The sequence below is a fragment of the Mesitornis unicolor genome, unplaced genomic scaffold, assembly GCF_000695765.1.
Source record: "Mesitornis unicolor isolate BGI_N332 unplaced genomic scaffold, ASM69576v1 scaffold1437, whole genome shotgun sequence".
Classification (NCBI taxonomy): Eukaryota; Metazoa; Chordata; class Aves; order Mesitornithiformes; family Mesitornithidae; genus Mesitornis; species Mesitornis unicolor.
Window position 1 is genome coordinate 4,755 of NW_010194190.1, and position 10,716 is coordinate 15,470.

The window sequence follows — 10,716 nt, forward strand, 5'->3', positions numbered from 1 at the left end:
GGGATTTAGGGGGGGTTGGGTTTTAAGATGTGCTCCCCCCGCTGCCATGTAATTAGTGCAATTAACTCATTAACCCTGTCGCTGAGCACTGGGTGGCCGGATTTCGAAGACCCCCCCCCTTGCTGCTTGGAGGTGGCAGTCACCCTCAACCCCAATTATTTCCCCATCCATGCATGCAGCAGCAGCAAAGGCAATTTTGGGGTTCAGGGCTTGAACCCAGAGTTGGGCATGCAGGTACCTGGCTTGAAAAGGAGTCAAAAACTTTGGGAAAAGTAGCTTTATTGGTCCGGATGGTCACGACCTGGTTGTGAACGATGGAATTTGGAGACCGGTTGCCTAATCCTCTCCTAAGCCAGAGGGAAAAACTGCCTGGCATGCAAAAGATGGAAAGAAGATATAAAAAAACCCAATATCACCTTGGGAATGACACGGGGTCACATCCTGGAGGTGTGTGACAGCAGTGGCAAGGGGACGCAGGGCCACTGCCACTCCCCAAGCCCAGAAAATTAAAAAAGTAGCAATTAACCCTCCTGCTCCTTCTTGCAGATGAGAAAAGGGCCTTAATTATTGCTCTGTGAGGATGAGGAAGGCCATGAATCTTGCTGTATCCTGCACAAAATGCTGCTTTTATTAGCATCACACAGGAACCATTAGAAAAACCAAATCGATTTGACTCTTCGGCTCGGTTGACGTCCGCTCAGCTTAAATGCAAGATGCCAAAGTGTCATTTGGTTGTCTGTGACGGCCCTTAATGATTTTTTAATGTCCATGCCGGAAACTTACTGGTGTAAGAAAGCACCAGGCAGGTCTTTACGTCTGTGTTTCCAACGGGAAATGAAGCTGACAGAGAGGAGCGAGGGAGAAGCCACCCCTGGGGGGCAAGGGTTGGTAGCCACAAGACCACTTAAAAATAGTAATGAACTTTCCAGAGCTGCTGGAGGGAGCGGGGAGCGGTGGGACCATCCCCAACCTGGGGGTGGCTCCCAGTTATTTCCCACAGCAGCAAACTTTGCCTTTTATTCTGCCCTGTGTCCCTTATAAACAAAACCCCAAAGAGTCTGGGCTGTGGGACATGGTTTGGGTGGGAAACGGTGGCCATGCAACACAGTGTTTTTGGGGAAACGGGCATTTTTGGTGAGTAGAGAAGAAAGGAGGGGAGCTTCCCCCTTGTTTGCTCCTTTTCTGAGTCATTTAGGACCTCTCCTCTGGATTTGGGTGCTGTTGGCAAGGAGGGAGCCCTCATTTTTTGGCTATTTTGGCCTTCTGGTTGAGCTCAAGGGCTTCGGCCGTGGCTCTGAAGCTCTGGGATCTCTGGACTAGTCCTTTGGGAGTCTGGGAGGAGAGCAGAGCCCCAGGAAGAAGGGCAGACAGGGCTCCAGGAGGGCATGTGGCGCGATGGCCATTAAATTGGCTTAAAATAATTAGGCAAGGAAGTGACTTCAGGGAAGGCAGCGTGGCTGGGCTCCCAGACCAGCTCTGCACTGGTGCCAGCACTTGCCTTGACATCACATCGGTGCTGACAGCAATACCCCACAGCTTGAAAAGAGGAGAATATTCGGCTTTACCGTAGCTGCCGTCGGTGTTTGCAGCCAATTTCGGATTTCTGTATCCCCACGAATTAATGTGAAATCTTTCTAGCCCACATCTCCCATTTCCCAGGACTGACTGGGTCCCTTTTTGGTTACTAGGAACTAACCCCATCCTCCAGCATCCCCAGAAGGAAGAGCTTGTGATTTAAATCAGACTGTATTTTCCCTTACAGCCCAGTAAATAAGGATGTCAGCCCTTTCCTGGGAGGCTGCTGGGGTACCCCAGATATCACAGCCATAAAATCAGAGCCTGATAACCAACACCAAAACCCAGAACAAATAATCTGTGGCCCGTCCATTGTCATTATCATAGTGGGGCTCTGGGATGGCGAGGGCATCTGCACATCCTCACTGACCCCCAAAATATCCTTGAGCCAAGAGACAGAGCCCCCAGGGTCCTTCCCCTCCATCCGCAGGAAAACCAACCGAAGGGATGGGAAAAATGCAGGCAGAGCTGGGAGCTGATCTCCAACTGATTGAAAACGTGAAGAGGGAAAGTTTTACAAACCCAACTGGGAATTGGAGCTAAAAATACAGCTGCCAAGGCTACTGCTTGTTTGGCCGCTGTGGGGATGTGCATGCACAGTGGGGCTGGCACTCACTCCCAGAGAAAGGCTGCTCCCTTAAGAGCATCCAGATGAGGCGATTATATATTATACATTATTTTTATATATTATTTATATATATATATTCTCACTTGCCATGCTTTATACAGCTGCTGCATGCTGAAGAGAGACACCATCGTCTTTCCATGAGCAGGAGAAGCCAGCTGCAAGGGACGGACCAGGCTTCCCCGATGCTCATGGGCTTTGCAGAGAGGGAAAAGGTGCCGTGAGATGTTTGGAAGGGGCACATTGGGTCACTGCTCCAGGGTGGGCACCCATTTGGGGAGGGTCCTGGAAGTAGTGAGGATTTTCTCATGCCAGGCTGCTTTTTTTGACTGGATTTCCCTGAAATACCCGAGGCCATCAAATCCACAGGGAAACACAGAGCTGCCAGTGCTGGTGTGGTTCCCAAAGAGATCTAAATCTTTGAAACCAAGAGACTAAACAGTGTCAAGCTCACGTCAAGCATCTGGCTTTTTAAAAGGCTGTAAAAGTTATGAGGCATCCCTGAGCACTGTGGATCGCTCACCCCATGGGCCGAACGCTTGCCTGAAAACCCCGTTTATGAGGTAAAATCGGGACCCTTGTGTGCTGACCTCATGCGAGTAGAACAGCGAAGGTCCATGGGTTTCTGGGCTATAAATCTGTGTGGGATTTTGGGTCCCAGCACCATGACCGAATGTGGCCACCACCTGCTCTGGTTTCACTGCCCCAGCTGCAGAAGGTGCCAGTCTGTGGCTGAAATAAAACCCCTCTAAAAATATCTCCAAAAGTACCTGAAATAACTCGTTTCTCTGAGCAGCCAGTTAGTGAGCAAGGTCCTGTCATGATGAAAGCACCAGCCCTCCTGTTCTACATGTCTGTCACACTGCATTTCCCTGCCTCAGTTTACCTTCCATGCTCTGCGAGCATCTCTTTGCAGCATGGGAGCTGCATCCCTCCCATGGCTGTTCCTCCAACACCCTGCATCGTTTGGGGAAACTCCAGAAAAATCTTAAAGGGAATAAAAAGGGGAAATAATAATGGGGAAACCACCTGGGGATGGGCTCTGCTCCAGGGCACAGAGCTTTGCCAGCTGAAGCTCCCAGCTGAGATCAGTTTTGCTCCTGTTAGCACTGACATCAATGATTGACAGGGGCACAATGTTTTTTGCACCAGGGGAGGGTTAGATTGGATATTAGGAAGAATTTCTTGACTGAAATAGTGGTCAAGCACTGGAAGGGACTGCCCAGGGCAGTGGTGGAGTCACCATCCCTGGAGGTGTTCAGGTTTAGTGGCTGTGGTGGTGTTGGGTTGATGGTTGGACTCGATGATCTTAGAGGGCTTTTTCAACCTTAATGGTTCTGATTCATGCTGAGCATCTGCAGATTTCTCTCTCCCACCAGCTGTCCTAAGAAGATCTCTCCATTCAGGATGAATAAAAACCACTAAGGATGCCATTTACTGGGAGCCCAATATCCCCAGTACCACTGCCATAGTACAAAGCTTTATGTCTCTATAGATGGGGGTCAGGCAGGAGGGGATGGCAGTGGCCAGGACAGATGTGAAATGTCAACACTGACACCGTTTTGAACAGATTTCAGAAGCGAAGTAAACGTGTTTACATGAAGCCATTCCAGGGCAGTTTGGTTTATCCCCAGACATTTGTGCTACTCAAATTTTGGCCACGCAGCTCATTGAGAGCAAAGGGGTTTGTCACGCCGGGTGGATGTATACACCAGAGACCATTTATTTGTTGTGAGCAGCTGCTATTTCCTCTGCTGAAGACTTTTTGCATCCAATTGGGGCTGGGAGACACTCGTTTACAGCTGTGAGGACTCTCTGAGAGCCCTGCAGAGGCCGGGCCAACCCAGAGCTCCATGAGGATGAGTCTTTGGTGCTTAAACCAGTAAAATGGTGCATGGCAGGGGAAGGAGAAGACAGAGCGGTCCACAGGGCTGCTGGAGAAAGCTGCTTGGGAGCTTGGAGTGAAAGCATCAGGCTTTGGTTTTGGAAAGCCCTTGCATCCTGCGAGAGTGGTCCTGCTTCCTCTGGTACCCCGGGTCGTTGCTGTCCTGCAGCTCTGCAAACCGGGATGGGGACAGGGGACATGCTAAAGGCTCCCAGGCTCTGTCTTGGTGTATTTGACCATCAGAAATTGCCATGCTCAGAAGGTTTTTCTCCTTTTTTTAACAACTTTGCTCTCAGCCACCCCATTCATTGCCTTTTGCCTCCCCACGCTGCAGCAGCTCAACCCGCCTGGAAACCCTGGGGGCTTTGGAGGCATCCCAGAACAGCAAAATGCAGAGCTCTGACCTGCCCAAGAGGGGTGCAGGGGTCAACCCCAAATACCAGGAAAGCTGGGGCAGGACATCCGCTGGTCCCAGCAGTCATTGTCCTCTTGAGAGGTCCTTCCCTCCACGCACTCCAAGCATCCTTCCCAGCCTGCTTCCTCAGCACTTTCCTCCTGCACAAGCGGGAATGGCGAGGCCAGCTCTTCCTCCACAGTCATTCCCCTTTTTTTGGCCTTTTTTTGGCCTTTTTTTTTGCCTGCTTTCACCAGTGCATCCCACCAGCACCAGCTACAGCCGCACCACAGAGCGGCTTGGCTCAGCTTCAAAGAGCTGCGATGCCAAACACTCCTCGAGCAGCTACGCAAGAGGCTTTTGATGCTCTTAATTATTTATTATTATTCATGTGCTGTCATTATTAGAATAAATCATGAAGATCTGCAGAGTTTAGAATTGATAATCTCTTGTTGAGAGGGAGCTGAAGGGCCCTGGTGCGATGCATCCCTTCTGTGGGATGTTTGGGAGCATTCAAGTGAATATTCAGCTTTTGATAACTTTTTTAAAGGGAGATTGGCTTTTCCTGTGATGCTCTCAGGGGTTTCTGCTGCTGATGTCCCACACCTCCATCCAGCCCACCCAAAGGCCCCGGGAGCGCGGTCCCCATCCCTTGAAAGGGCAAAAATATGGGTCCGGTCAGCAAACACCATCCCGTTGCTGCTTTGCTCTATTTTTTCCCCTCAGCTCATGTTTTCTCACATTTTTCTAAAGCCATTCTATGTTTTGAGAAGGCCGTGTTAAGCCGGGCAGGATTTCGTCTCAAGGGCATGTTTGCTTTGCTCCTTGCCTTTCAACAGCAGCGCCTGGTGCATTTTTATAATCATATTTAATTGCCCTTTCCCCTGCTTAGACATGCTGGTGCCTTGCTGGGAAGTGTAAGGTCCCCATGGAGGACCTCAGCAGACCTCACAGGGGACACGTTTGGGGTCCCTATCCTTGCAGAGCAGTTCTTGCCCTCCTAGGAGGTCCCTGTCTTTGCAGGGGGGTCCTGTGGTGTCCCTGTCCTCATAGAGGGTCATTGTGAGGTCCTCATCCTTGCAGAGAGTCTAAGCTCCTGGTAGGGTGCCTTCAGCCTCATAGCGGGTCCCTGTCCTTTCAGGGGGGTCCTGTGGTGTTCCTTTCCTTTTAGGGGGTCACTGTGGGGTCCTTGTCCTGGCACAGAGGTCTCTGTTCTCATAGAGATGTCCTTCTACTTGTAGGGTGTCATTGTGGGTCCTCATCCTTGCAGAGGATCTAACCTCCTTGTAGGGTGCCCTTGTCCTCACAGGGGGTCCTTGCTGTGGGATTCCCTGTCCTTGTAGGGGGTCCATAAAGGACTGCAGTGGGTGAGAGGAACAGAGCTACCCCCCACAAAGAGCCACATCCCAGGGCTTGGCCAACTGGACATGACTGGGGAACAAGGGGGAACAGAGCTACCCTCCACAAAGAGCCACATCCCAGGTCTTGGCCAACTGGACATGACTGGGGAACAAGGATGGAGGGGGACAGCCAGGATGGAGAGGGACAAGGAGGCGGCTGAGAGCTCCCCATCAGCTCTGTGCTGTGTCCCATACTGGTTCGTGGGACCCTGAGATGGCCTCAACACAGAGCAATGACCGCTGTGGTTTGGAAAAACCCTGCAGCCCCATGCGAGGAGCAGCTCAGGGCAGGCGAAGTCACTGTGAGAAGGCAATGGCCAGGAGAGCAAAAAGCAATGAGTGAGAGCTGAGATTTGCAGTGAGGGAAATGATGAGCTCAGTATTGCCAGCTCCCTGCCAGCTGTTTTTTTGGGCGAGGAACAAAAATAATACCTTTCTCTATCTGAGCAAGAAAAAGGAGGGGACCAATCTGTTAAGTCCACAAAAAATACCTCAATATTGAGCAGCAGATGGAAGAGCTTGGGTAAAGTGTTGGTGCAACTCAATAACCTCATGTTTGTGCCCATGGTGTTGGGACACCACCCGATGTGGGACTGTCACCAGCATTGGCTGGCTGAAGGCAAAGGGTAACCAAACCCTCCCAGTCTAAAAGCCCTGTTTGGAGGATGCTTCCCAGTACCACTGGAGCCCTCGTTTTCCCTGGAAATCCCTGGCACACCTTGGGAAAGTGGATGCACAGAGGAGTTTGCCCTTGTCGCACCGTGGGGGATCAGGGAAGATCCATGGTGTGGGATTGAGAAGAGTAGGGCTGAGCAGTCCCCGCCATTGATGACTCAACTTTCAACCATCCTCAGGGTCTCAGAGAGATGTTGCTCAAGAAAATAATCACGAAAGGCCAAGGAGGTCCAAAGGAAATGGAGAGCAGGAGGGTTGTGATTAAATGGCTTTAACTCATATCCTTAAAAACATCATAGACCTGCTTTGGGAAGAGGAATGTAAGGCCGGTCCTGCTGGCTCACACTAAAGGTCTCTTTGTAGCTTGCCTCCATCAGCAGACGCTATCTGGGATTCAGGGAATGAGTCCAAGGATGAGAAAAGTCAGAGCAACCTCTCCTGGTGATGCTCAGCAGTCACCAAGAGCTGACCCGGCCCCCCTGAATTCACTGCCCCTCCTTTTCTGATCACTGCCCCACAGCAAGGAGCTTGGGATGTACCCATGGGTGGGAAACCCGAATTGCAGGGACAGGGATGCAGTGGGGTGTCCTCGCAAGACTGTCAACACAGGGAAAAGGTTGGGAATAGTGTCCAGCTGGCCCCACTCCTGCAGCACTGTGGGACATGTCTGGCCAGGGGAATAGTTGAAGCTTTGCCACAGGAAGCTGGGGACGGCTGGGCTGTGTCGAGAAGTTCTTTCCTGGGAATTGGCCCATTGAGATAAAATGAAATATCTGAGACCTCATCCCAGCTGGAGCTGAGTCCTTAAAATGGACCATGCTGTGATAAAGGGAGAGAGAAAACCCTCCTGGTAAAAAAATCCCAGCTTTTTCTCCTACTCAGCCCAAGCATCATTTTGGGGACCTGCGTGTCACCCCCAGCATCCCACTGTCTTGCCAGGCTGCAGGCGCGATGGTGGCGTCTGGCCATGCCCTGTCACCGAGAGCCCTCTCTGCTGCAGGGTGGCACTGCTGGGTCACCGCAGTCCCCATAAGCCACAGGACTTCCCAAGCTGTGAACCAAGAGAGATTTCCTCCAGCTGGGGCAGCATTGAATCACGCTTCCGCCCTCCCATTTCACTCTCCATGACTTGGCTCGGCTTTGTCCCAGGGACATCCCAGTTTGCCCAGTGCAAGCACTGGGGACAGTCTCTGCTTGGTGTCCCAGCCCCACTACAACCAGGCACAGGGAGCGATGGACCCATCTGCCTCCCATGCAGAAAGTCCTGTGCCCACCAGTTGCAAACCGGGAGAAAGGACTGGGTGTCTCTCCTGGTGTCCTCAGAGCCAGTGAGAGTGCCACGCAGGGAGTGACCCATCCCCAGTACGGGTGCTGGTCTCCTTGGGACCAGTCTCCAAGCCCTGCTCCAAAATCCAACTGCCTGAGGCCATGGCATTGTGGTCAAACTGGCAGCCACCAACGTCCCCAGCTCCTGACTCAAACCCCAGTGCAAACTGTGTGCTGGGGATGAAAGGATCTTGTTTCTTCTTCTTTTTCTTAATGGTTCCAGGGTTTTGCTGATCTCCAGGGTTTCAGGAACCAAGGGGAGCACAGAGCGGCACTTCCCAAAAGCCAGATGGGACACAGGGACACAGAAATGTCACAGCCAGCCCTGATGTGCAGTCACAGCTTTTATCCTTTATTTTTATTTAAGAATGAGTGCCACCAGAGTGGGGACCACAACAGGGGATGGTGCCCTGTGGATCAAACCCCAGCCGTGCACACCCCAGTTGTCATCTGAGCTCATCCTCATGACTGGGAGATGGGTTTTGACTCTGTGTGGCCTTTCAAGAGCTGTTTTCCAAGCTGGTTGAAGCTCCAAGATGGGATCTGCTGCATCCCTCCACTGCTTGATGTCCCCCAAAAGCACACAGGCCCTGGGGAGATAGGACCAACCTATGGCACTGAAGGATGCTTCTTGGTGAGGTGTCCCTGTCCTACCTCTGTCCCCATGCTGGAAGCTGCCCGGGCTGCAGGGCTCTGGCCACTGCCCATGGCCACTGTTTCAGCTTTGCTCCTGAAAGCATTTGCAGTTATTTTTGGGCAGAATCTGGCTTTACAAATCTTTGCTTTGGTGCTTGCACCTGGGGCTCCCTCATCCTCATCACCACCCAAAGCTGGGCTCTCCCAGCCGCAGCATCCCCATGGTACCTCCATGGCCAGGATCCCACTGCTCCCCATGGGCCACGTCTCCCACCCACCTCCCTACAGCAGGTCTGGGGTCCAGAGCATCTCCCCAGGGTAACCCAGCCCTCCAAAGCTCCCACTCCCCAACACGGGTCTCACACAAACCCAGCTGTGGGGCAGACTTAAAACTCAAAAGGGACCTGAGGAGATGCTCCATGAACTGCATCAAGAGGCTGGAGCAAGGCTGGGCCAGGGCCACCATGGCTTTCATCCCCGAAAGCTTGCTTCAGCCCTGGATTCCAGGAGCTGCAGCAATGGGTCCATGGCTTTGCCATCACAGAGGGCCTTGGTTTTTACTCTTTATAGGTCCATGAGTCCAGCCCATGGAGCTTGGGGAGCTGCCAATGGAGAGGAACACCACCACGTTTAGAGATAGGACTATTTGTGTTGTGAGCAAGCCAAGAAATCCCCAGCCGATGGAGCAAAGGCCCTTCCCCACCTCCCCACACCACCGCAGAGCTAAGCATTGCCTGCCATGGCTGGAGCAAAGCTGGGAGCCTTCCCAGCATGGCCCTGCTGGGGAACCGGTCCGTGTGTTACCACTGAAGGCTGAATCATGGTGTTGCAGCCACTCTTTCAACACACAGAAGGGATTTGGCAACCCCACAGGCTATTAATAGAGCCGGGCTGTTTTCCCCAGCCCCATGCTGTGCTAGATGAGTGCAAGAGAGCAAAGAAAACTCGAAGGGAGGCGAAGCGTGGAGTTTACCTAAGGAGAGGTTGGGCGAGTGGGGAAATAACCCTCTGGAGAGCAGGAACTGGAGCGACGCCCTCTCCCACCTTATCGCCTCCTGTCCCCACACCGAGCCAAGAGGGAACAATGAACAATGGGGCCGGTGACGTGGCACCGGGGGACACGGCACCTCCATCCCATGTAACCCCGGGGGTCCTGCTCTCCATGGGGAAAGACACCATGGAGTGATTGCCATGGGATGGTCCACTGTGGTTGCTGTTCTTCAAAGTCTCGATCTTTGACTTCAACCTCTGCGTGTCGGAGTCACCTTGAGCAGCCAGCAGCACCGGCAAAGAGATCCCTGGGTGGACACCCACATCACCCAGCCTGGGGATGAAGCAGGATGGTGTAGCCATGGGTGTAGTCCCAGGAGATGCTGGAGGTGGAGCACCTCTCTATTGGGAAGGGAAAATACAGAGAGAGGGTGTTTGGGAAGGAGTTGGTTTGGGTTGTTCATTCTGGCTCCATCCCCATCCCCAGCTCCAGAAGGATGGAGCCAGTGGTGGTCTCCAGACCCAGCCCTGCCCATGCTGAATGTGGGGGAGAAGGGATGGCGGCCCCATCACAGCCACCCTGCAAGTTGGGAAGAGCCTGGAAACACCAAGCGGAAGAGTCACCCTATGCATGAAGGAAACCCCTCCTGCCCAGCCACCACCCCTTATCTCCCATCGCAGCTCCATCCTGCCCCTGCACCCTCCCTCCCCCAGCACAGCTCCTCTGTCACCTCCAGCTGTGCCAATACGGCACCAACCACTTCCCGTCCCACCCCCGAGCCAATGTCTGTCTGTGTGTGTGTTTGTCTGTCTGTGTGCCTCCAGAGTCCCCCCCGGTCATTCTCCACTGCCATGCTTCGGCCAGCGCTCCTGCCTCAAATCAGTGGGCAGCAAGGGCATTGCACGGGCTCAGGGAGCTGATTTGGGGGTGGGCAGGGGGACCCATGGCCATGATGGACCACCTCAAGCACCTGAGCCACAGGACCCTTCTCCCAACCCCTCAGGCAATGCCAAGGGCACGAGGATCACAGCCTCAGGGTGGTTTGCATCACCCTTGTAAAATTGAATGCCCCTAGGGGCTGAGGTCTTGCTGTCCGCTTGCCCAAGGCAATTTGAGAAAGCATGGGCAGGAGATCAGCCTCACCCAGCAACTTCGGGCACACAGCCCTGACTGCGGCTCTGTCACTGCCAGCAGGGCCCTGCGGCAGGG